The following is a 27,324-nucleotide window of genomic DNA, read 5'->3' on the forward strand; positions in this document are numbered from 1 at the left end:
TACAAGGAACAGGTTTTATTGGGGAAGTTTTCAAGTAAACACTCGGCAGTATGAAGCACAGCCCATTGTGATCCAGGGGAGCGGCCCACGCCTCCCCATCCTGGTTCACAATCTTTTAATTGTGTAAGCTTGGAGTGGCTTTGCATACAGGGAATAAACAGTCAGGACATGGGAGCAAACATGCTGGAAAAAGGAGAGCCCTCAGTCCAGAACAATTTGGGTTTGTCACAGCCACTCCAACTAGGGGGAAGGAGGGGCTCTCATCTCAAGCAGGCAACATGAGAAAGGTTCTGGAGTCATCACTGGACCATTCTGCTTGTCACTCTACAAAATGTTTGCAACATGCATCACAGACAAAATGTTACTATCACCAATAAGCTTAGAGTTTCTATAAATTAATTAGAAAAATAGTCTAATAAGAAATAAGCAAAATATAGGAACACAAATCATAGATGAAGAAGTATAAAAGACCCGTAAACATACAAAAAGATGCTTGATTTTGCCCAATGATAAGGAGAACACAAAATTAAAACCACAATGAAATACTATTTTTAACTTGTTTGATTGGCAGAGAAATGTAAACAATTTACAATAACCAGCATTGGTGGGAGAGTAAGTTGGTTCGGCATTTTTTAGAAAGCAAGCAATTTGACAGTATCTCTCACAATCATAAGTACATAAGTCCTTTGAGCACCATACTCCCTAGAGAAATCAATATTTCAGAAAAACACAGAAGCTCAGAGACATGAACCCATTCATTCCAAAAATATTTATTACATGCTATTCTACGGGCTGGGGATGTAACAGTGAAAACAGTCCCTGCTGGCATCCTAGTTGGGTAGGCAGTTAAAAACCTATGGGCAAATGAGGTGCCATTACACTCACCAAGGATGCCACAAGTAAAAAGACTGATTATATCAAGTGTTGATAAAAATATGGAGTAACTGGAACTCTCATACTTCACTTGTACGTAAAACAATTTGTCAGTTTCTTATGAAGTTAAATATACACTTATTACATAACCCAGTGATATGGTTAAGCTTTGTGTCCCCACCCAAATCTCATCATGAATTGTAATCCCCATTATCCCCATAATCCCCACATGTCAAGGGAGAGACCAGGCAGAGTAATTGAATCATGGGGGCATTTTCCCCCATGCTGTTCTCATGATAGTGAGTGAGTTCTCAAGAGATCTAATGGTTTTATAAGGGGATCTTCCCCCTTCAGTTGGCAATTCTCCTTCCTGCCGCCTTGGGAAGAAGGTGCCTTGCTTCCCCTTCACCTTCTGCCATGATTATAAGTTTCCTGAGGCCTCCCCAGCCATGCTGACTGTGAGTCAATTAAACCTCTTTACTTTATAAATTACCCAGTCTTGGGAAGTTCCTTACAGCAGTATGAAAATGTACTAATATACCCAGTAACAGCACTCTTAGATATTTACCCAAAAGAAATAAAAACGTATGTCCACAAAATCTTGTACATAAACGTCCATAACAGTTTTATTCATAGTAGCCCCAAACAATAAACAATCAAAATGTCCAGCAACAGGAGAATGAATAGACAAATTGTGATATATCATACAGTGGTATACAATTCGGTGAGAAAAGGAAATTAACTATAGACATACACAACAACATGGATGAACCTCAAAATATTATGCTAAATAGTGTGTAGTCACATAAAAGTCTATCCTCTATTATTCCATTCATATGAAATACCAGAAAAGACAAAAATTGATTGATAGTGGCAAAGCAAATCAGTGCTCGCCAGGGGCTGGAGGATGAGGAGGGAACTGGCTGCACAGGGGGCACATCTCTGGGGTGATTAAAATGTTCTATAGGCCAGGCACGGTGGCTTATGCCTGTAATCCAAGCACTTTGGGAGGCCAAGGAGGGGGGGGGATTGCCTGAGTTCAGGAGTTCGAGACCAGCCTGGCAAACATAGTGAAACCCCCGTCTTTACTAAAAATACAAAAATTAGCTGGGTGTGGTGGCAGGCATCTGTAATCCCAGCTACTCAGGAGGCTGAGGCAGGAGAATCGCTTGAACCTGGGAGGCGGAAGTTGCAGTGAGCCGGGATCACGTCATCGCACTCCAGCTTGGGCGACAAGAGTGAGATTTCGTCTCAAAAAAAAAAAAAAAATGTTCTATACTTTGATTATGGCGGTGGTTTCACGGGCTACATTTGTCAAAGCTCATCAAACTGTATACTTAAAATAGGTACATATTATTGTATGTATGTAAATTATACATCCACAAAGGATGCCAGACATGGTGGCTCATGCTTGTAATCCAGGAACTTTGGAAGTGAGAGGCACTAGGATCGCTTGAGCCCAGGAGTTTGAGACCAGCCTCGGCAATACAGTGAGACCCTGTCTCCACAAAAAAAAAAAAAAAAAAAAAAAAGTTTTAAATTAGCCAAGAGTGGTGGCGTGTGCCTGTGGTCCCAGCTACTCAGGTGGCTGAAGTGGGAGGATTGCTTAAGCCCAGGAGGTCAAGACTGCAGTGAGCCATGATCACTCCACTACACTCCAGCCTGGGCAAGATAGTGAGACCTTGTCTCAAAAAATAAATAAATAAATTACATAAATAAAAAGTAATAAGAAAAACGTATATATGTAAATTATACATCCATAAAGGTGATTAAAAGAAAAGGTGTGGGTGGATTTTTGCCCCTATGTGGCACAGTCCAACCCATGAAACTCTCTAAAGACAACAGCATGGGTTCTTACCTCAGGACCTGCAAATATGGCACCAAGTATCATACTAGAATGTGTGAGAGACACTGAGCTCCAGTTACACAGATGGGGACACAAGGGGACGCCTGTCAGTAAATAGACACACTTGCACTGTCTCTCTCTCTGGAAGTGCAAGATAGTGCTTTGATCAGAGGCAGCAGATGTGAACTGAAATAGTGCCTCTCTATGTTGGGGACGCATAGACCTAAAGCTGAATCCAAGTTTTTAAAAATATACCTAATTATGTGTCATCCCATGGCTCATGTGTCTAACCAAAGTTGCTGCTGTCTTGGTTACCTATTATTGCATGGTGCCCCAATCCTAGTGGCTTAGTACCACAACTTATTATTATCTCTCACAGTTCTATGAGTTGACTGGGCTCAGCTAGGGGATTTTCATTCCTGGTTTCTCATGTGGTTGCAGTCAGGTGTCAGCTGGGGCTGGAGTCATCTGAAGGTTTAACCAAACTGGATGTCCAAGATGGCTCACTCACAAGACTGGTGGTTAAAGTTGGCTGCCAGCTGGGAACTTGACTGTGGCTGTTGACTACGATGCCTTATATGTGGTGTCTGCATGTAGACTGGGCTTCTTACAGCATAGTGGCTGGGTTCCAAGAGGGAGTATCCCAAGAGCAAGCATTCTTGACAGGTCAGGTGGAAGTTGCAAGGCTTTCTGTGACCTCGCCTTTCAAATCACAAAATCTCTCTTCCACATCATTCTAGCAGTCAAAACAGTCACAGAACTCACTCAGATTCAAAGGAATGGAGAAATGGTCTCCTGTACTCGATGGAGGAGTGACAGATTATACAGCAGAAAAGTGTGTGGGATATTGTTGCAGCCACCTTTTGAAAATGCAATCAGTCCCAGCTCTATAATGAAACATCTTTTTCCCTTAGTCTTCAATGTAGAATTTTTAATTGCTCTCCAACAACTTTAGGAAAAAAGATTTGGGAAAGGCAGGATTACATTGGTGGTCAGCCAGCTATATCTGCATTGTTATATATACACTGGGCCTTGCTATATTTACACTAGTGTTAGTATACAGTGGAGAAGTTGGTGTCCCCAAATAGCTGTTTACTTTTCCTCTGCAGCCCCTAAAGTGCTTAGTCATTTCTTTTGTACTCTAGGACTTCCTCTGTTATTAGCCCTCACTATTTCCTTGGGATCTGCCTAATCCAAAATATATTTCTCTGGGCCATACCTGACTCTACCTTCTCAGCTCCCAGCATTTCAATCTCCACTCACCATTTTTTTTTCACATCAGATGGATAATGTGCTGACATCATAACAAGGTTTGAGGGAGGTTCATCTCACACAATAGCATGAAAATGTAATCAATATGCTTATGAACCATAAAAGGGTCTACACCACTCACTGTTACCCAGGCATTTACAATGTCTTGTAGAGCTGGGCTGCAATGGCTCATTTCACCAATAGGTGGTAATGTAAAATTTGACTTGGGCCTGTATATTAGGGAGAGTGGGGCGGGATGAGGTTGAGGAGAAAGGAGGGTGGCAGGAGAAGTATCTAACATACTCCTGTGTCTCAGCAGGACATTTTCAAGTTTGAAATTATAATTGTTCTAAAATATCCTTTTTGTTGGGTTTTAGAGTTTGGCAATACTGGCTTCCTTGCAAACAAAGGACGTCAATGATAGCTGTACTGAATGTACTAGAGAGAATCTTGATAATGTAAGATTTCATCCAATATTTCAAATCGTTTTGGAGTCAGTCAACAAACCGTAAAGGATAACCTTGCCAAGGGCACTCTATGAGGCCCTCAAAATGGGTCATGATAAGGCATATATGAAGTCCCTACTTTCAAGCTGCCAACATGGTAACTTTCAAGAACCTACAAGACTGATCATATACAATCAACTTAAATATGGCAACTGCAGGGCTAAGGTGTGGGGCAGTTGATGACCATAATTGCCCTAGCAGTGGAGAGAAGGGGAGGGAATAATGAGGAGGGGGCAGAGTCAGAAAGCCAAAGGGAAACTGGTTGTTGATGCCCGTGAGATACAGTTGGGCAAAATGGCAGAGGAAAATGGTGGGGATGGGGTGGAGGGGGAAACAAACAGTGCAAAGAGTGTTGTAGGAAAAGACAGGCTTGGCTTGAATGGAGAGTGCAGACCCTGATTTTGAATTATAAGATGTTAGTACCGACAGGAATCCCAGAGACCATCCAGCCCAAAACTAGGGCCACCGTCAGTGAGAGGTACACCCACAACAGAATGCACTGCCCTGACTTCCACATGAGGGTTCTCTCCAAGTGTTCAGCCAAGATGATGTAACACAGGCAAAGAAAACAGTTATTAGTCAAAATTTCCAAGAAGCGATAACCTCTTTTCTTTTTTCATCGAATCCAATTCAGTTTGTCAATTCCTGGAGTGACCTTGGGGAGGTTGCTCCTCCTCTCTGAGCCTCATTTCTTTATCTTATCAAGGGTTCATTGTATGCTTTGCACATTCTTGGTGCTTTACATGTGTTAACTCATTTTGTCCCCCACTAGAGTCCTATGATGCAATGACAATTATTGCCATCCCCACCTTACAGATGAGGAAACTGAGGCAGAGGTTAGTAACTTGTCCAAGGTCATACTGCTAGTAAGCGATGGAGTCAGTTTCAAACTGGGACTATGTGGCTTCAAGTCTGTGCTCCCAACCACTAGGTAATCCTGCTTCTCAACTGGCAAGGTTGGACTAGATGCCCTCCAAGGTCCCTTCTGGCACAGAAGTGTTAAGGGTCTACCCATTTACTTCCCCTGGAATTAGTCAGGGAGAACCCAGAGTTAAATTCTCTTATGTAGGTACAACAAGAATGACAGGATGTACCCAGTGCCAAAGATACAGGCCAGCCACAGTCCTCTCATTTACTGAAATTTCGAGGTCAATTTCTTCAAGTCCCTAAGAAAATCCTCTCTGAATGGCGGTGTATCCTTCTGCTTTCTGGCACATTTTGCAACTCCAGACATCACGCACCATCAGAATCCTGAAAAGAGAGAAAAGTATGTGGGGGGACGGGGGGTGGCGATGATAGAACTTGCCGTTTTTAATCCATCCATCTCTGTTGCTGTTTCTCTCAGTGGCTGTTCTTTTGCATAAAGGGTCTACTTTTCCAAATGTGATTTTTAAACTGCAGCAGAGAGAAAACAAAATAAACACAGAATGGTCGGCTGAGGGCCCGCACTTTCTATTCCCTGGTTACAAAGTAAAATTAGCTAGCTGGTGGCCAGGGCCCGGAGATTTATTTTGGTCTGAAGTCAACCCACAGATTAACAATATTGGCAAGAACTACATAGGAGGGGAAAATATTTTGGACAAGGCTGCATATGTTTGCAGATACATCATCTCCCTCTGTGCAACAGCCAAGGTTACAGAGAATAGGAGTCAGGAGCAGGCTGCCTTGTCTCCCTCCTGTGAGCCATCATTCCCCTCTGCATGGTGCCAGCTCATGCAGTTGCACCGTGCTCTGAAGGACCCAGGGAAGGTAGACAGGGAAGCACACACTCCAGATCTGGTAGAAGAGGGGTTTGTTCATCTTTTCTTTCCCCCTTTCTTTCAAGGCCCACGTTCCATTCCAAGGGTAATTCTCAAGCAACAGCTATTTCCAGATTCTCAAGGACTAGCAGAGGGTAGTGTCAGAAAAAATTATCCCAAATTGGAAATAGGCAAAAGAGATTATTGGGTGTTCTTGCAGTGCAAAGCTGGGCTTGCACTCTTGATTGCCCCTGTAGGGACAGAGGTTAACTTTCACATTTTTGTCCGATACAAATGCAAATAATTTCCAATCCAGCCATCTCATCCTAACATTCTTCTATTAAATTGCCTATAAATACTAGTTCCTTCCATTCTCATGGGTATAAGTTTTAACATCTTACAGGTTTCTTCATTAATTAATGAGCTAAATCAAATCTTTGACATGTGGTCATTTTACATTTGCATGAGAGTCAAGTTTTTTAAACTTTTTGAAAATTCTATTTTAACAAAAGAATGTTTGTGTCTGTTGACAAGACATTTTCTCCTGCCTTCTTGTTATCCCAACTCGAGCCGATAGGCCAATATCCCAAACTCCTCCTGGTGAACTCCAGATACAGACAGCCACAGGCATCCCTGACCCCTTCCTGGATATGTGACTGCAGATGAAACCCTAGTCTCTTTGCCCACTCATCTCTGCCTTTCACTGGAGTGCGCTGAGCCTTCAAGGAAGAACTATGGGTAGAGAGAAGTTTCCAGGACACACAGGAGTCACAAACCCTCTTCTGTCTTCTAGATGTTCATGGGATTGGGGAAAGAACGTCATCAATTCTTTGAGGAAATTTTTGCATCCTCAAATTGGGAGTAGTCATTTCCACATTGGATATCTCACAGGGGGGTTTCTAAAGTGCTTCTCAAAGTTTAATGTGCGTATGAGTCACTGAGGGATCTTCTTAAAATGCAGATTTGGATTCATCAGGTCTAGAGTGGGCCTTTCTAACAGCCCCCTGGGTGATGGTGAAGCTGCTGCTGATGATCTGCAGACCCTACTTTGAGTAGCAAGGCTCTGAGGCTGATATGAGAGCCTGCCCTTTAAAATCACAGGGGACAGCATAAATATACTGAGACACCCTCGGGAATTATAATATACACTTAGGACTCCACTCTCACAAGGCATGGGGCCCAAAAGTCTGAAGAAATACCAGGAATCACCATCTCCTAAGCCTATTGTGTGCCTGGCAGGGTGCCCTAAGCCCATTACATACATGCCTGATCTCACTTCATCTTCACCACCAGCCCATGAGGAAAGAAAAGATCGGAAGTGTGATTTTACCAAAAAGGAAACTGAGGCCCAGAGAGGTGGAGTAAACAGCCCAGCACTAGTCACATAGCAACGCTGACTTTTGGAGCCAGTTCTAGCTGAACTCTAACCACATTACCACACAGCTTCCTCCCTCCACCACAACCTTGCAGGCCTAGGCTCCTTGGTCAAAACTGTAGGGGATTTTGAAAGGGAAAAGGGAGAACTTACCTCCTTTCCATGTGGTCTCCATTCTCCTCGTGATTCCCAGATAATTCCTTCGCTGTCTTTCACTGCAGCTGCCAGAGAGAGGGAGGGAGGAACTTTCTACTAATTTCAGAGTAGACAAATGCTCTTAGAGAATCTACTATTTGCCTAGCTTTGTTACCAGAAAGGGTTCTTGATCTAGACCCCAAGAGAGGGTTCTTGGATCTCGCTCAAGAAAGAATTCGAGGTGAGTCCATAGAGCTAAGTGAAAGCAAGTTTATTAAGAAAGTAGAAGAATAGGCTGGGCGCGGTGGCTCAAGCCTGTAATCCCAGCACTTTGGGAGGCCAAGACGGGCGGATCACGAGGTCAGGAGATCGAGACCATCCTGGCTAACACAGTGAAACCCCGTCTCTACTAAAAAATACAAAAACTAGCCGGGCGAGGTGGCGGGCGCCTGTAGTGCCAGCTACTCGGGAGGCTGAGGCAGGAGAATGGCGTAAACCCGGGAGGCGGAGCTTGCAGTGAGCTGAGATCCAGCCACTGCACTCCAACCCGGGCAACAGAGCGAGACTCCGTCTCAAAAAAAAAAAAAAAAAAAGAAAGTAGAAGAATAAAAGAATGGCTACTCCATAGGCAGAGCAGCCCCAGGGCTGCTGGTTGCCCATTTTTATGGTTATTTCTTGATGATATGCTAAACAAGGGGTGGATTATTCATGCCTTCTCTTTTTAGACCATATAGAGTAACTTCCTGACGTTGCCATGGCATTTGTAAACTGTCATGGTGCTGGTGGGAGTGTAGCAGTGAGGAGGACCAGAGGTCACTCTCGTTGCCATCTTGGTTTTGGTGGGTTTTAGCTGGCTTCTTTGCTGCGACCTGTTTTATCAGCAAGTCCTCATGACCTGTATCTTGTGTTGACCTCCTCTCTCATCCTGTGACTTAGAATGCCTAACCGTCTGGGAATGCAGCCTAGTAGGTTTCAGCCTTATTTCACCCAGCCCCTATTCAACATGGAGTTGCTCTGGTTCAAACGCCTCTGACAGCTTCATCCTTGGTCTTGGAGGGGAATGTGGAAAAATTCAAAGAACCAAAATAGATTCCTGCCCTCAAGGAAATTCTACTCCAAAGGAGTATAATATGCATTACTGCAATGCAAATTCAGATCGGTCCTGCCAGGACTTCTGTGTAGGGAATACCTCTCTCCTCTCTGCAGGGCCCCTGTTTATCAGCAGAACTTTTGGTCTGTAAAGATAACCCCTTCAGAACTTTCTTTTACTGGACTGGGGGTGGGGGGAGGACAAAGCAGATGGTGGATGGGGGCGGGGCTGAGGGGATGAAGGGAGGGGAATGAATGGCAATTAGCATCTGTTTCAGTTGATGGTGTGTGCTCCCAGGGACCCAGGGACTGGGTGCTCCTTTGCCAAATGTAAATATCAAACCAATAAATGCTAATGTAGCATGAAAAAGTGCTGATTTGGGAGAAAGTTCCAATCATTTAGAGAGCTTGTCGCAGAAAGCACTTAGGTGTTCCAGAGGCAAAGGGAGCTGGGGAAGGAAATAAGAGCCTGGAATTCATAGCTCCTCTCTGGGTCCTGGTACTACCCTGGCCACCTATTCCTGGAAGAGGGAACCGACAAAGAGGGGCGTGGTAGGGGGAGGGGAAGTCCTTGCAGTGCAGTGGGGACAATAAACAAGACAAAACCAGAAAGGTGAGGTCAAATTCATGAACATCTGGCACCAGAAGAGGGAGATAGCAGAGAGGCCTGTTATCAAGTTCTCTGTGAACTTGACACTTGCCTTGATGGGCCTTTGCCCAAGATCCTTGTCATCCTGACGGTCTGCCTTCAGGGACCTGTTTCTGATTGATGGCTCTGATCTTAGTGTCCCTCCCCTCCACTTTCAGCCCATCATACTACTCACACTCCTAACATACTTCTCTCAGGATCCCCCACCCAAAAACCCAGAGATGCTTGCAACTTCACCTGAAGCCTGCCACACCTGCCCACCTCACAGAGGAGCTCTGCAAATACTTGTGAACTGGATTCAATAGAAATAGCTCTTAAGGGAGCTGTGAGACTAGAAAGCAGGAAAGTGTGTTGGAGAGAAGACTTGGCTAGGGGTTAGGACCACTGGGTTCCAGGCCCAGCTCTGCCATCTCCTTGGCCTGAGAGAAGATACTCGACCTCTCCGAGCCTTGAGGCCTCAGTGGCTTCATCTGTAGAATGGGGATAATTCCCACTGGGACAATTAAATGAAACAAAGATATATGTTTCATGTGCTTGGTAACCTGCAAATCTAGAGAGTCATTACTGCGTGTTTCTCAGCAGAGTCGGTTGCCTAGGAGACAAGCCGCAGTGGGGACCTCACCCCAGACAGGCTGCAGCCAGACTCCCTGTGTGAATGACATCATGGCCCAAACTCTGCCGGGCCCCAGGCTTTCTGGAGTCTCTTTCTGGTCCCAGGACACTGAGTAAACACCTTAAGCCTCCTTAAACACAGCTGCCTCTAAACATTCAGAGGGAAAACCACTCACCCACCCGTCCCACCTCCTCCCCTCTAATCTAATCTGGACATCTAGTCTGGTCAGATTTACATCTAAATATCTCTCCCCGGTGCCTCTTTCCTTCCCTTACATCATCGCTTTCTCAGGGCTGTGGCTTTGGTTCAGCTCTCTGCTTCATTTTCTTCACCCCAGCCCCATTTTCCTTCTTGTGGCTGCCTCAGGTATCCCACTGTCCTTTGATTCAGCTTTAACCCTGAGTTCTGGCCTCATCTGTCCCTGCCCTCCCAGCCCATCCTTGCTGTTCAGCAGCCCCAGAACCTGTTCCTTATCTTCCCACCCCAGGGCCTTTGCACATGCTACTTAACCAGAACAGCAACTTTGACCAGTCCTTCTCGGCCCAGCTGGAACACTGGGTTCCTTGGCTACCCTTGGCAGGATGTGAGCTCCTTCCTGTATGCTCTCTCCTTTCTCGCAGGGCCCACACAGCCCTCTGCCTTGTGGAACAGTTATTTGGGTTTCTGTGAATGTGGACTCTGTTAGGATGCACTCAGAAGCCCAAGGCTGAGCTCTAGAAGGAAAGTCTCTGGCAAGGAGGGGCAGCGGAGCCTGAGACTTGGCAGGCCTGAATTTTCTCTTTTCCCCAAGGTTCTCCCAATCAGAGGTGCATGGATCTTCTTTAAAACCGGAGATCACTGCCAACATAGGCAGAGTCACCAAAAGACCTTGCAGAAGAATGTAAAGAACTAGGACAGAATACTTAAGGCAGCTCTCAGTCTTTGGAACCTCACAGAATGCACTGGGCCAGGCATCAGGCTGGGCTTTGGAGATCTAGCAGGACTAAGACAGATGCAGATTCTGCCATCATGGAGAAGCCCTGCTCTAGGGGATGCCAGCCATCATGCCTAGAGGACACTTACACAGCCCTGCAGACGGCCTAGGTGAAGAGAACTGAGGCGCCCAGCCAATAGCCACATGAGTGGACCACCTCGGAAGCTAAGCCTTCAGAGAACTGCCAACTTCTGAAGCCCACCTCTTGAGAGATCCTAAGCTACCCTGCCCAGCCAAGCTCTGGATTCGGAGTCACAGGAACAAGGGCAGTTGTTTTTTGTTTGTTTGTTTGTTGGTTTGCTTTTTAAAAAAAAGACTTTCATTATTTTAAGCCACTAAATTTTGGGGTGATTTGTTACCCAGCCACATCTAATACTGTGCCACAGATCATTGGACTCAGATTGGATAAGGGGTGAGGAAGCCATCATGATATTCTAATGGCAGCTACCATCCCCTGAATGCCCACTCTGTGCCAGCTACTCTGCTATAACTTGACACACTGAACATAACCTGCTCCTTAGAGAGATCCTGGCCGAGCACGGTGGCTCACGCCTGTAATCCCAGCACTTTGGGGGGCCAAAGCAGGCGGATCACGAGGTCAGGAGATCGAGACCATCCTGACTAACATGGTGAAACCCTGTCTCTACTGAAAATACAAAAAATTAGCTGAGCATGGTGGTGGGCACCTGTAGTCCCGGTTATTTGGGAGGCTGAGGCAGGAGAATGGCGTGAACCCAGGAGGCGGAGCTTACAGTGAGCCAAGATCGCGCCACTGCACTCCAGCCTAGGCAATAGAGCGAGACTCTGTCTCAAAAAAAAAAAAAAAGAAATCCTGAGACAGGGCTTATCCTTCCCAGTTTAGAGATAGGGCACACAAGTGTCAAGCCACTTGTTCAAGGCCACACAGTCTGAGCTCTCTCTGGCACCATCCTCTGGGACACTGTCCTATGTGCCTGTGTGAAGAACCACCTTTCCTAGATTCATCTCTTCCTCCTTGTGTGTCCCCGTCAGCTTGGGCTTGGGCCAGTGTCTTGGTCTGTTTAGGTTGCCATAAAAATTACCATAAATTGGGTGGCTTATAAACAACAGAAATTTATTGCCCACAGTTCTGGAGGCTGGAAGGTCCAAGATCGAGGCACCACCAGATCCAGTGTCTAGTGAGGGCCCTCTGTGTCATAGATGGCGCCTTCTATGTGTGAGGACACGGTGGAAGGGACAAATAAGCTCCCTCGGGCCTCTTTTATAAGGGCACTAATCCCATGAGGACAGAGCCCTCATGAACTGATCATCTCCCAAAAGCGCCATTTCTTTTTTTTTTTTTTTTTTTGAGGCGGAGTTTCGCTCTGTCGCCCAGGCTGGAGTGCAGTGGCCGGATCTCAGCTCACTGCAAGCTCCGCCTCCCGGGTTCACGCCATTCTCCTGCCTCAGCCTCCCGAGTAGCTGGGACTACAGGCGCCCGCCACCTCGCCCAGCTAGATTTTTGTATTTTTTAGTAGAGATGGGGTTTCACCGGGTTAGCCAGGATGGTCTTGATCTCCTGACCTCGTGATCCGCCCGTCTCGGCCTCCCAAAGTGCTGGGATTACAGGCTTGAGCCACCGTGCCCGGCCGCGCCATTTCTTAATACTATTGCACTGGGGATTAGTATTAGCATATGAATTTTAGGGGGACACAAACGTTTATACCATTGCAGCCAGCAAGCTATGATTAGGACAGAACAAGCATTGTCTAACAAAGATAGCTCTGTAGGATGCCCTGGGCCCAAATTCCTCCCACCCCCACTGCTCCCACCCATCAAAGACAAAAGCTTTAGGAAATTGTCACGCATGGCAGACTGTATTTCCCAAGAATGGCTGCAGCAATATCATCCACCTCATGTGCTCTTCTACAATGTGGCATTGACATTCTCCATTGACATTGAGAAATGAGGTCTGTGTCCCCTTCCCTTGAATCCAGGCAGGCTTGTGACTGGTTCAATCAACACAGTGGAAGTTCCCAAGGCTGGATCATAAGAGCCCATGCAGCTTCCACCGTGTTTTCTGGAACAATCACACTTGAAGCCCTGAGTTGCCGTGTAAGAAGTCCCACTATACTAAGGCTGCCATGCTGTGAGGAAGCCCAAGCTACATGGTGAGGTCATCTGATAACTCTTCAATCCACAGTCCAAGTATTTGAGTCTTCCTAGTCCAGGCACCAGACATGTAAATGCTGGAACCTTCAGATGACCCTCAGCTCCTAAGCATCACATCATCTCTGATCTTTGAGTCTTTCCAGCTAAGGCCTCAGACATTGCAATGCACAGTCAAGCCATCCCCTATTGTGCCCTGCACAAGTTCCTGACCCAGAAAGTCCATGAGCATAATGAAATGTTTGTTTGAAGTCACTGAATTTTGGAGTAACTTGTTATGTAGCAACAGTAACTGGAACAACATACCAAAAGAAGTGGGTGGAATGTTGGGTCAGTCAGTGGGTCCCCCCAACCTACATGTTCAGATTTGCCACCACTGCTTCTCAGCTCTGAAACCCAGAAACCTCCATTCCCCTTATATTACTATCCCTCACTTACCACTAAGAACTGAAACCACATTATTCCCTCTCCCTGGGATTCTCGCCCCCTGATATTAACTCCTTGCACAGTCACCTCCCACATTAAATAAGGCCGACCTATATAACCAATAAGATAGTGTAGAAATGATAAACTGAGACTTCAAGGTTAGGTAATAAAAGACATTGTGGGCTCAGTCTGGCTCTCTTTTGAGTCACTTGCTCTCAGGGAAGCCAGCTACCATGCCATAAGTGCACTCAAGCAGTCCCATTGGACAGGACCACATGGCAAGAAACTGAGCCCTCCTGCCAACAGCCAACCCCATTGTACTGTCTATGTGAGCGAGCAACCTTGAAAGTGGGTCCTTCAGTCCCAGGAAAGCTTTCAGATAACTGTTGGAAGTGCCGGCCAACACCCTGGCTGCAACCTCATGAGACACCTCAAGCCAGGACCACCCAGCTAAGCCACTCTCAAATTCCTAACTCTCAGAAACTGTGAGATAATAAATGTTTATTGTTTTAAGTCATGAAGTTTTGGGGTAATTTGTTATTCCCTGTCCCTATGTTAAACAATACTGGGACCAGGCATACGCTCATGTCCCTATGTTAAAATAATACTGAAAACAAGCAAAAATACCTTAGCTACTTGCCCTAAGAAATACTTGCTTCTGGAAGATAAGATGGAACCCACTAAAATAACTTGTTGTCAAGACCAGCAGCTAGCTAGCCAATCAAGGGTTACTACAGGACTTTGGCCTTGCTGTATTCACCAGCCGAAAGCTATTTCTCCATAAACTCTCCCCAGTCCAAATTTCTTGCCTTGAAAGACCCAATTTGGAAATCACCCAGTCTGGGCTCTAAAACATTATAAATACATGTCGCCAGTTTCCCCACTTTGAGACGCTAGTAACATTCTGTCAAGGGGGCTCTCTCTTACTGAAGCAGGTCTAATAAACTTAAACTAGCACTGCTTGATTTTTTCTGATGGCCTTTTTTGGGGAGTTGATAGTCAACATTATATACCCTGCAAACTGGGACTTCCACTCTTGGGTGTTTTGTTTTTTGTTTGTTTGTTTTGAGATGGAGTCTCGCTCTGTTGCCCAGGCTGGAGTGTAGTGGCATGATCTGGGCTCACTGCAAGCTCCACCTCCTGGGTTCATGCCATTCTCCTGCCTCAGCCTCTGGAGTAGCTGGGATTACAGTTGCCCACCACCACGCCTGGCTAATTTTTTTTGTGTTTTTAGTAGAGACGGGGTTTCACCATGTAAGCCAGGATGGTCTCGATCTCCTGACCTCATGATCTGCCCGCCTTGGCCTCCCAAAGTGCTAGGATTACAGGCGTGAGCCAGCACACACAGCCTGTTTGTTTTTATAGACAGGGTCTTGCTCTGTCCCCCAGGTTGGAGTACAGTGGCTCGATCATAGCTCACTACAGCCTCAACCTCCTGGGCTAAGCAGTCCTCCTGCCTCAGCCTCCCAAGCAACTGGGTCTAAAGGTGTGTGACACCACACTCAGCTACTTCTTAAAAATTTTTGGTAGAGATGAGGTCTTGAACTCCTGGCCTTAAGCAATCCTCCTGCCTCAGCCTCCCAAAGAGCTGGGATTACAGAAGTGAGCCACTGTGCCCGGCCTTCTTATGGGTTTTATTTGTTCATCTATCTTTGTGCTGTCCCACTTGTCCACTCGCCACATGTGGCTACTTCAATTAAAGTTAAAGAAAATATAAAATTCAGTTCCTCAATCACACCAGCCACATCTCAAGTGCTCAGTAACCACATGTGACTGGTGGCTCCCCTATTGGACAGCACAGATAGAAAGCCTTTCCGTGCTCACAGAGAGTTCTGTCGGACAGCGCTGCTCTGGGGGAAAGTGGGTCATTTGCTTCAGAGGATGGCTGCCCCCGAGGAAGCTCTCAGAAGCAGACAAGTTGGGGGGCGGCTGCAAACTGGGGGCTGGCCGCTTCCTAGAGCAAAATGGACTGCCAATCTGGCCCCTCATGGGCTCGACACGTGTCTGCAGGCATGACTCCACCAGGCAGGCCCTTCCTCCTCTGGCTTGCAGGAAACCATCAAGCTTTAGACTCATGGTGCACACAGGCACGCTTATTTCTGGGAGTGCACGTGATTTCCGCAGAGCAGCCCTGGCTCAGCTGGGAAGGAAGATAGATGGTCTGCAATCAACACACTGCCTCCCTCACCAACCCAAGGGCCTGCAGCTGCGCTTGTTTTCTGATTTCAGGTCTGACAAGTGGCCTGCTGGCCATCAGAACCTCCTAGCCAAGTCTCCTGAGTCCTTGTCATCCCCTAGGTTGGAGACCTGGGGAGAAGTTGGGGAGGAAACCATGGCTCCCTATGTGGCACCCTTAGATCCAGGACTGGGCCAAAGTGTGAATTAGAAATTAATCAAATCATCGGACATTTTTCCTTTTCTTTTCTTTCTTTCTTTTTTTTTTTTTTTTTCTTTTTTGGCTTTGAGAACTTTGATTTCTTCCATGGTAACTCTTCCTGGTTGGAGAATGTCATTTAAAATAATTCTGTCTTTAAAACTGTGGGATGAGGGGAAGGAAAATGTCACCTCCAACCAGGTCCTCACCATGCAAATCAAGGACATTTCAAAATGCTGGCAATCTGCTAGAGGACTTCAAAGGTGTCCAGGTCCAATTACACTTCATTTGGGGTGTGAATTGAGGAACTCTGGGGGAGGTGGCCCGGGTGGAACGTGTCACGGTCGATACTGTGGTAATGAACCTAGGCCTTTGTTCCTGGGAGCCCAGCTGCTGACAAGTGGGCTGTTTCCTGAAGGGCGGAGGTGTTTCTGTGTCCCCCACCAGGTGCGGGAAACAGGGTAGAGACTGTCGCTGCCATTTAAAAAAAAAAAAAAGTCATTTTAGGGTGGGCTTTTCTTTCTCTTTGCTTTTAAAGACCAAAGGTTGATCACAACTTAAAATTAAACGGGATGGAGGGAGCCTGCAGCCTAGGTCAACATCTAAATCTTTTCAAGTCCTAGAGTTAGCCACACTGTGGGTCTCACACAATGTGTTTGAATAAGGGTCTGGGGAATTACTCTTCTCTAACTTATGACTTAGGTGCCGCCGCAATTTCTGTGGCAGAATATGTTTGGATGGACGTGGGAAGAGGCCTGAAGAGAGAGGTCCTTAGCATTCATTCTGGAATGCTTTAAAAGTAACATCCTTTTAAAAACGATTTTGGTTTTGCTGGCTAGTTAGAATGGAACTGACCGGCCGTTACGGGTTTGGGAAACTCAGCCCTGTGTGAGCAAGGCTGAGCTTAAGGGCATTCAAGAATGATTCATGCAAGTTCTTTTAGTCCAAAACGCCCCTCAAAAAGACACAACATACTCAGAAACCTCAGATAAGGCTGGGTACGAGCAGGTCTGCCGGGTAGATTCCAGCAGGGTGCGTTAAGAGCAATCAATCTACCACAAGTGCAAATCGGGATCAAAAGCCGGCCTCTCCCACTTGCTGGGATGCTTGTGCAATTCATTATTTTATGTCCTTGGTTTCTTTTTTCAAATGCAGATACCCCAGAAAGGTAACACATTCAATTACTCACACCTTAGTGCAAATGCATTCATCAGAGACTTCTTTTTTTTTCTGAGACTGAGTTTCGCTCTTTCACCCAGGCTGGAGTGCAGTGGCGCAACCTCGGCTCACTCCAACCTCTGCCTCCTGGGTTCAAGCGATTCTCCTGCCTCAGTCTCCTGAGTAGCTGGGATTACCAGGCATGCGCTAATACACCCGGCTAATTTTTGTATTTTTAATAGAGATGGGGTTTCATCATGTTGGCCAGGCTCGTCTCAAACTCCTGACATTGTGATCTGCCTGCCTCAGCCTCCCAAAGCGCTGGGATTACAGGCGTGAGCCAGCACGCCTGGCCAAGAAGCATTTTAAATGGCAGCGGAACCTGGGTGAAGCTGCCTGTGATCAGGGAAGAAGAAAGTACAGATGCTGGAGCCACCCCCTGCAGATGCTGTTTCCTAGGGTGAAGCCCTAGCATCAATATTATTTTTTAAAGCTCCCCAGCTGGTGTCAATATGCAGCCAAGTTGAGAACCCCAGGAGAGAGAATCGAGGCTGAAAGAGGATAGATGGGTGGACCGGAAGAAACAAAAGAAAAAACAGTTCCTCTTTTTTTTTTTTTTTTTCTTTTTTTTGGAGATGGGGGAGTCTTGCCCTGTTGGCCAGGCTGGTCTCAAACATCTGGCCTCAAGAGATCCTCCCTCCTTGGTCTCCCAAAGTGCTGGGATTACAGGTGTGAGCCACCATGCTCGGCCCACATAATTCCTCCAATGAAACACGTAGGTTTGAGTCCGGGCACTCCACTTGCTGGCGGCTTGATCCTGGTAGAGTTACTTATGCCCCTCTGAACTGCATTTTCTTCATCTCTTAAATAGGGTTAATACACTTAATGAACAGTGACTCTCAAACTTGAATGGGCGTCAGAATCAACCGGAGGGCTTGTTAAAACACAGATCCCCAGGCCTCAGCCCATCTCCAAAGAGCATGACTCAGCCAGTCTGGTGTGAGCCCCCAACATCTGTGTTTCTAACAAGCTCCCCAGTGATGCTGCCGGGCCAGGACCATACTTCCAGAACCACTGATGTCAGGGGCAATTGAGCTGGTTATTATTAGCTCAATTTAATCCACAGATGAGGCCTGAAACCAATGGCAACATCCCGTTCTCTCTTAAAAGGGGTCAAGAGCCAAATAGGGCTTGAACTTGCATACAAATATTCACAAGGTTTTAGCATTTTGCTATGATGCAGCCCACATTCAAATCTGAGGTTGAAGCCACCAACGGACCATTATGGTGAAGACTGCTCTGGAAGCAGAATTGTGCCTGGTCCGCAAAGACCCACCCACCCTAGAAAAAAGCACCCCTGCCCCATGTCATTCCAAAGAGGCCTGGCCTGGTCTTTCTGGAGGCTGTTGTGTGCTGGGACCTGGTCACTAAAAGCAGCTGTAACAGATTAATGCTGCTGTGTCCCCTGAGGGGGTGAGCCCTGCCTTCTGAAGCACAATGTACACTGTGAAACCACGAGTTGGGGGGAGCGGGAGGGGGCACATTTCCTCTTTAAAAATGCTCAAAGTCTTTCAGCTGATGCTCAGAACAGGGCTGGCCTAGGCAAGGGTTTTAAGTAGGAAAGGTCACTACTTGTCTTTTTTTTTTTTTTCCTTGAGACGGAGTTTTGCTCTGTCGCCCAAACTGGAGTGCAATGGTGTGATCTCAGCTCACTGCAACCTCCACCTCCTGAGTTCAAGCAATTCTCCTGCCTCAGCCTCCCAAGTAGCTGGGATCATAGGCGTGCACCACCACACCTGGCTAATTTTTGTATTTTTAGTAGAGACGGCAGGTTTCACCATGCTGGCCAGGCTGGTCTTGAACTCCTGACCTCAAGTGATCTGCCCGCCTTGGCCTCCCAAAGTGCTGGGATTACAGGCGTGAGTCACTGTGCTCAGCCACTATTTGTCATGTATGCTCTATTCTCATCCCAGCCACCCACCCCCTGCTTCTGTCCCACAGCCTGGCCTCCTTGTGTCTCCAGCTTGGGATCACTGCCTGTCTCTGCCCCAGACTATCCCTACCTCCTCCCAAAAAATGTTATCAGGTGGAGAACAGTGGTTCATGCCTGTAATCCCAATACTTTGGGAGGCCGAGGTGGGAGGATCACTTGAGCTCAGGAGTTTGAGACCAGCTTGGGTCTCTACAAAAAAACATTTTTTAAAATTAGCCAGGCATGGTGGAACGCGCCTGTAGTCCCAGTTATTCTGCCCATATGGGTTGCATCTTCCACGTGAGAGCCTCTCACCCTAAGTCTCACAGTCACCAGTACCCTGGCTTCCAGGACAAACCTGGATTATTTCCCCCCAGGCTTGCCCTAGAGACTTAAAGGAAGCTGGACTTTTATGAAAAACTCATTGTGGGTGGGGGGCAAAAATTAACTAAGCATGAAGAACCTGGGAGATACCAGATTATTCTGGCTCATTAGGGCTTTACACTTATCTGGCCACAGCTGGGACATACTCCCTTCTCCCTGGACCATGCAGTCTGGGCCCACCTCACCCACAGTGTGGGTCACCTATTATAATGCCCCCCAAAATAGTGTCAATTCAAGAGTAACTGCTTCTCCAGGGTCTAGGCTTTGGGGTCCCAACTTATCACAACTTGAAGTTACTGTTTTAAAAATTTATCTTATTTATTTGTTAATTGTGTCATCTGTTAACATATTATAGCTCCATAGGACAATCACTGGCGGTCTTGTTTACTGTTAAAGCACCAGCCCTAGCCCAGTAGTTTGAATATTTCGATTGCATGTATGGGTGGATAGCTGAGTGTGTAGATGGATGGATGCAAGGATGCAGGGATGGTTGGATGGAGGGATAGATGGATGGATGGATGGGTGGATGGGTGGGTGGATGGACTGGCCCCCACATAGTACCAAGGTACTTCTCCTGTAAGTACCACAAACCTAGACCAGCAGTTCTCAAACCTTTAGGTCTTGGGACTCCTTGACTTTTTAATTTATTATCGAGGACTCCAAAATGCTTTTGGTTATATTGGTCTTATCAGTATTTCCCACATTAAAAATGAAAACAGGAACATTTTTAATATTTATGTATTAATTGATCTAAAAATAACAATCATTAATATATTACATGTGTGGTGGGCAGCCTCTAAGATAGCGCCCAGTAATTCCCACTTTCTGTCACCCACACCCTTGAGTAATTCCCTCCCCTTGAACGCTAGCTGGACTTACAGACTCACTCCTAATAGATCTATTGTCCTATAGGGATGTGGCTTCCAAAATTAGATTACAAAAAGACTGTGCCTTCTGTCTTGGGTGCCCTCTTTTCTCTCCCTAGGAGGAGCCAGCTGCCTTGTCACGAGGCAGCCCCGTGGAGAGGGCCTCGTGGCAAGAAACCCAGGCCTGTCAGCAGCCACGAGTGAGCCTGGAGGTGGATCTTTCCCCGGCTGAGCTTTGAGATGATCCTACCCCTGGAACACACCCTGATTAGTCTCCTAAGAGACCCTGAGCCAGAACCACCCAGCTAAGCTGCTCCCAGATTCCTGACCCACAGAAACTGTGTGAGATAATAAATGTCTGTTGTTTTCAGCCACTAAGTTTTGGGGGTAACTTGTTACACAGCAATGGATAAAATGCATGGTAACATCTATAGTAACATCAATAGCACAATTCTATTTAAAAATAACCATATTTTCCAAAACAAATAAAAAAGTTTAGGGAGAAAAGTGGCATCGTTCCTACATTTTTGCAAACCTCTTTAATATCTGGCTTAATCGAAGACAGCTGCTTCCTCATAGTGGCTTGGGCATCCAATGCGTTGTGATAGGTTGTTTTGGCTGAAGAAAATCCAGCCTAATGGAGCTTTGCAGTTAGAAAAGAACAGTCTGAAAAGGGCTCAGGGAACCACAGGGATCCTCAGACCGCACTTTGGGAACCGCTGACCTAGACAATCATAGACCCCAAAAGATTCTAATTCTAGGGCCCTCACTTCCCAATCTTGGTTTCCTGTTTGGGACCTTTGCCATTTCTCCAGGTGCCCAAGTGACTTAGTGGTGACGGAGGCCACCCAGGAGGTCTGGTCCCCTGCCAAAAAGGATAAGGTCCTCTGAGGCCTAAAAGCAGAAGACACTGATGAACTAACCCTCAGTCTTGGCTGTGTCATGCCCAAGATGTGACACAGAGGGGAAAGGATGCCTCCGACATCCAAGGTGAAGGTTGAGGCATCTGGAGCCGGGGAGGGCAGGGGAGCTTGTTCGCTGCGCATTGACAGCTTCCGGGACACTGGGGTTTGCCAGATCCAAGGGGATTTCCCCCTCTCCTCCCCTTTCCTGCGCGTGTCCCACTACCCCCACCCCCCGGTGAGGTTTAGGGCCTGTTTTCAGCCAGAGCCGGTCTAATTTTCGCTGCCTAGTTGGTCAGAGAAACGCACGCAGCTGTAGCAAAGCATAAAAATAGCTTCCTCCGTGACCAATTTCTTCCCACTTTCCTTTCTCTCTCTCCATGCTCGCCTCCCCGTCCCCACCTTCTGTGGAAGCAGGAAGGTCCCTGGAGGGTGCCAGCACTATTGAGACATGCCATGCGCCCCGGCTTCCCTCCCAAACAACACATGTTCCTGGTTCTATTTTGCCCTGGCCCCCCGCAGGCTCGCACAGGCTTCCCAGGGAACCAGGCGTTGTCAGATGGGTCCCCGAGGGCCCAGTGTCCGTCCACCTCGCTGGGCAGACTTCCTCTCCAGCGTATAGGCCCCCCAAGACATCTGCACGCCGAGTGCTCGCCAGAGGCACTCGGATCTGGGGTCCCAGCCTCGCCCAGAGCCAGCCAAAGGCCTGCCCGCCAGAGATCCGGATCTTCTGGCACTTTCGAGGTTAAATGGGAAGCCTCCAGCTGGAAGGAAAAAAACGCCCCGGTGCTATGCGCGGAGGCTCCAGGCGGTGTCCCCAGCGTCCCGGGCTTCCTCTGCGCCGGGCGGCTGCGCGTCCCGGAGGCGTCCGTGGCAGAAGATGGAATCCGAAAGTGGGCATTCGTCTTTCTAGTTTGGAAGCGGGAGCAGACAGTCAAACCTGCAGCAGCTCAGCTCCCCAACGGGAAGGTTTAGCCAGCCTTGGGTGGGGGAGCGTTTCTAGAAATGTCTACACCCGGAGCCACCGGCGGGAACCAGGAACGCTGTGGCCTGGACCTGCCCGGCCTCTCTTCCCTGAGCCTTTGGGACCATGCGGGAGAGAGGAGAGGCCACCTATCGCATTTCAGGAGTGGCTTGTAGGGTCCAAGGGCCGTTTGCCTCCCTCTACTGCAGTTTGGAAACAGAATAAACCGCCCCAGCAAAACCCGGTGAACTTGTCCAAACCACACAAAAGTTCAAACCACACAAACTCCAACTGGGCACTGACACAGGGCTGGCTTTATCTGTCCCCAGAGGGCTTTGCTCTGCCTCGCAATTGATTAGGGCTCCTGAAAACCACTGAAACAGTTTATCACACCCACCCAGCCTCAAGCCCCCTATGGGCTGGAGTGGAGCCTGGATTGTTCCGGCAACCAACCCCAGCCCAGCTTCCACCCAGCTTGGAGGCCCCTAGGGCCACCTGCCTGGTTCCTCACTCCACAGAGGGTCCCCATTTTGTGGCAGGAAATCGAATGACAGAGAGCAAGAGGGTGAGATGGGAAGATGAAGGATTTGGATCTATGAGGGGAGAGAAGCATTCTGTCCACTGAACAGGGTCGGGGGCGGGGGGGGGGGGCTTTCCAAGATCCCCCTTTACTTTCACACCCTTTCTCCAGTTCTGTGTTCCTCTCCTTTCGCAGCACCCAACGCCCTTCTGCATGGGTGGCCCAGTCCTCCAAGCCCAGCCTTGTCTTTTGAACTTCTCCCCAAGCAACCTGTCCTTGTACAATTTACATCCTCTCAGTTGTTTTCTCTGGAAACTCCTAACTCAGGAGGCCAATGCCATGGCCATGAGAACATTCTTCACCACAGAAAGCAAGATCTTTTGTCAGCCTGTTCTTCATGGGAGGGGAGGGGAAGGTTTTGTAAATATCGCGTGGAGATTAACTGGGAGGAGGCAGGAATTAAACAACGTGCTTTTTTCTTTTCTTTTCTTTTCTTTTTTTTTTTTTGGAAACAGAGTCTTGCTTTGTCGCCCAGGCTGGAGTGCAGTGGCACCATCTCCGCTCACTGCAACCTCTGCCTCCCGGGTTTAAGTGATTCTCCTGCCTCAGCCTCCCAAGTAGTTGAGATGAGAAGTGCACGCCATCACGCCCAGCTAAAATTTTTTTGGGGGGAGGGGGATGAAGTCTCACTCTGTCGCCCAGGCTGGAGTACAGTGGCACGATCTCAGCTCACTGCAACCTCCGGCTCTCGGGTTCAAGCAAGTCTCTTGCCTCAGCCTTCTGAGTAGCTGAGACTACAGGCGCATGACACCACCCCTGCTAATTTTTGTATTTTTAGAATAGACAGGGTTTCATCATGTTGGCCAGGCTGGTCTCGAACTCTTGGCCTGAAGTGATCTGCCTGCCTCGACCTCCTAAAGTGATGGGATTATAGGTGTGAACCATCGCACCCAGCTAATTTTTGTATTTTTAGTAGAGACGGGGTTTCACCATGTTGGCCAGGCTGGTCTGGAACTCCTCACCTCAAGTGATCCACCCACCTCAGCCTCCCAAAGTGTTGGGATTACAGGCGTGAGTCACCACGCCCAGCCTAAACAGTGTGCTTTAACACGAACTAGTAGTGATCATGGTGGAGCACAGTCACAGACGGAGGAGGATCTCTGGCAGCTGAACTTCTGGGCTCACACCAGGAAGCCTGTCACCTTTCCCAGCTGCCTGTGCCATGCCTGTGGTGCCAGTCATTACTCTAATGGTAGGCAGGGAGGCAGAACTCCCCCTGAATAAGTACAAGGACTTGATGAGCCTTTGAAAGCAGGCGACCCACCCAAAGAATCTGAATTCTTTCAGGTTGTTTCCTGCCCCAGCAACTCTATGTAAAACAACTGGCTGAGAGCTTGTACAAATTAGGGTGGCTTGTCACAAGGGTTTCTATCACATTTAGTCACCTCTGAAAAAAAGAGACCTGTTTTTGAAAAACACCTAGCAGGCCGGGCGCGGTGGCTCATGCCTGTAATCCCAGCACTTTGGGAGGCCGAGGTGGGTGGATCACGAGGTCAGGAGATCGAGACCATCCTGGCTAACATGGTGAAACCCCATCTCTACTAAAAATACAAAAAAATTAGCCAGGTGTGGTGACGGTGCCTGTAGTCCCCGCTACTCGGGAGGCCGAGGCAGGAGAATGGCGTGAACCCAGGAGGCGGAGCTTGCAGTGAGCTGAGATCGCGCCACTGCACTCCAGCCTGGGCGACAGAGCGAGACTCTGCCTCGAAAAAAAAAGAAAAAGAAAAAGACAAATACCTAGCATACATAAAGGGATTTATCATCTCGTTTCATTCCATCAATAACCTTGGGAGCAAATGGGGGTTACCCTGACAGCAGTTGGAGTTCAATTGCAGGAAAGAGAGAACCTCTCCAGCTATTTTAAGCAAGAAGAGATTTAACACAGGAAATTAGGTACTGACAAAATTATTGGAAGGGTGCAGGAGGAGCAGTCAGTCTCTGGGCTCCCAAAACAACACCACTGAACTGGTCCGCCAAGATTACTGCCATCTCTTCCACTATCAGAAAGGTGGGGCGTGAGGGAGCCCGCCTCTGGAAATGTAGATTTCCAGAGTGCACTACCATAGCTGTGATCCAAGGATCAGGAAGCCACTGCCACCACAACCCCTCTCAACACCCACAAAGCTGGTAACTGAGCAAACACTAGAATGTTGTTTCACACACACACACCTCCAGCAGGTACAGCCAGAGCAGCAGGCAAGAATTGTGGGCTCTGCCTCACATCTGCCATCCTAACTTCACACGAGTGCATCTAACTGGTAAAACTGAATTCTCATCCACAGTCCCAGCTGCAAAGGTGTCTGGGAAATCCAGTTTTTAGCCTTTCAGTCTCTGCAGACCATGGGGGCACCATAGGACAAGGTTGGAAGGGAGGCTGTGTGCCTGCCACCATGCCTACATTTTGCAGATAAGGAAACTAATGTTCAGAGAGGTTAAAGAACACATCCAAAGGCACATGGCTGGTAAACCCCAATCTCCCTGACTCCAAAACCCGTACTTTCAATCATTACCTTGAGCAAAGAGCCCCATTCCATTTGGGGCTTTGGCAGTCTTGGGGCATCATTCGGCCAGAGGGCCCACACGACAGCAAAAGCTAGCACACTCCTTCTGCATGCTCAAAGGCACTGAGGTACAACTGAGGCCCCAGGATTGTGAATAGCTTATCTCAAGTTGACAGGCAGAGGAGACTCATAATCAAACCCAGGGTTCCCAACCCCACGTTGTATACTTCCTGACCTCACCCCCCTGCCCCCCGACATCGACATCTGGAGGAGGGGGAATACATGCACAGGTTGTCTCTGGAGACACGTTTCTCCAACACTCAGCTGCCCTGCATTTTTCCAGGTGAGGTATCTAGCCTCCAACCTCTCCTCCCATATTTGGAGAATCCTCCATCTTCCTAGTTGCCTCCCACCAGAGAAGCTAAAAATCCCAGATAGGCACTTTCACAGCCGCCATTGCAGTTGGCATAGGCTCCTGCCTTAGGCTCAACCCATCAGATGCCCCTATTAAAGGCTTGGAGTTGGGAACTGGTAATACTGAGATGCAAGGAGCACTGAAGTCCATTCTGGTGGACGGTGGCAGTCACCAAGGCAATGGCATTCCATTTCCTGGGGCAGCAGGGACCATATCCATGTCCCAAGGTGGCAGTGTATGCCAGGGAGTCCTGGACTTGGCAGCGAGGTCATCCCTGGATTGGCCCGACTTTGGCTGTGGTCCTGACTGCTGTACAGCCTCCTTGGTCGGCTCACCAAACTGGATTCTTCAGCCCTCTTGGTTATTTTGTGAGTTCCCCAAGATCCTTTTCATAAAGTCCTTTTCTGCTTAAATAAGCCAGAATTGTTTCCTGTTGCTTGGAGCCAAGAGCTCTGGCTGTTACAGCTGAGCTGCTAGAATTTGCCTGGCTTCCCTCAGCGAGACCACACAGGACACTGCTAATTCTTGGATCCCTCAGGCATCCCAGTCCACTTCCTAGGAGCTCCCACATCCCAGGACCTTGGCCTGCTGATCTTACCTTAAGAGAACTGGCCTGGTCTGACAGAGGGTCCCACATCTTTCCTGGACAGCTGCGTGGTGATGTTCCTGGGTCTCATCTCAGACTCTCCCCATCAAAGGCTTTCTCATTGACCATGACCTTTCCCTGGGCACAAGTGAGAGCCCCTCCCTCCCCGCTGCCCCACACCCCCCACAGTCACCAGTTCGGCATCCAGAAAACATTTCCTCTTTCTCCAGAGACCTTGCTCTTTGTCAGCCTTCACTCCTAGCTGAGGCAAAACAGCTGTGGGCCCTGCTCAGACTCCAAAAATGCAGGCTAGGAGCACTGCGGCCTCTGCAAGAATAATGGCTGAAAGCAGTGCCCCAGGTTCAAGGCCCCGGCTTTGCGTCAAGATAGGGTGTGAATAAATGGCTTACTCTCTTGGGGCCTTGAAAAGAGAGGAGAGTGAGGGCCTAGCCGTAGCAAAGCGAGCACTGCTCACTGTCAACACTGAACTGGAAGCAGGGAAGGACTGTGAGGAGGGCGTTCCTCACCTAGGTTTGGGGCCTGGGGTCAAACCAGTGGGCGGAATTGCCCAGGGCGTCATCCAGCCAGAGGCAGATAGGAGCAGGAAGGGCTTGGGTTCCCACAGGCAGCACCGTGGGACCAGCTCAAATCAGCTTCTGGCTGAGTGTAGACAGGGGTCAGGGGAGGGGGCCCATCTCAGAAGACAGCCCAGCTGGTAGGGAGACCGGAAGTCCATTGGGATGACGACAGCATGCTGTAAACTTGGGCTTATCTCAAGGATGTTGTCTTTGTTCTCGTGATCCCTCACTTTCCCAATAAAAGTACCCTTGAAAATTGAGCTGAGGCCCAGAAGGGCATGTGGGTCATGAGGCCTGCAGAGCCAGGCTGCTGCTGCTGCAGGAGGGGTCAGAAAGGATGGGGCCACCACTAACCTCTCTGGGACTCTGGAGGAAGCAGGGGTAGATCTCTGCAGTCAACACGGAGGAGTAAAGGGCAGGGGGAGCCCGGCAGAAGAAGGGT

The 27,324-nt window shown here is 48.1% G+C and overlaps 1 long non-coding RNA gene and 1 other non-coding gene across 3 annotated transcripts; both read right to left on the reverse strand.

Annotated features, from left to right (window-relative positions):
• On the reverse strand, positions 1-26,467 carry LOC103232910 (uncharacterized). 2 transcript variants are annotated; one of them, XR_012092044.1, is made up of 4 exons: positions 26,317-26,467; positions 7,744-7,811; positions 5,571-5,871; positions 1-3,668 (listed from the first exon to the last, which is right to left on the reverse strand). It is a non-coding gene; the product is annotated as an uncharacterized lncRNA (long non-coding RNA). The 2 variants fall into 2 exon arrangements; XR_005238615.2 differs by having other exon boundaries at positions 1-5,871; positions 26,317-26,465.
• Positions 3,996-4,099, reverse strand: LOC119622058 (small nucleolar RNA U13). Its single transcript, XR_005238652.1, has one exon. It is a non-coding gene; the product is annotated as a small nucleolar RNA U13 (small nucleolar RNA).
• Positions 26,468-27,324: the final 857 nt, after the last annotated feature.

Source organism: Chlorocebus sabaeus, chromosome X, assembly GCF_047675955.1.
Source record: "Chlorocebus sabaeus isolate Y175 chromosome X, mChlSab1.0.hap1, whole genome shotgun sequence".
Lineage (NCBI taxonomy): Eukaryota > Metazoa > Chordata > Mammalia > Primates > Cercopithecidae > Chlorocebus > Chlorocebus sabaeus.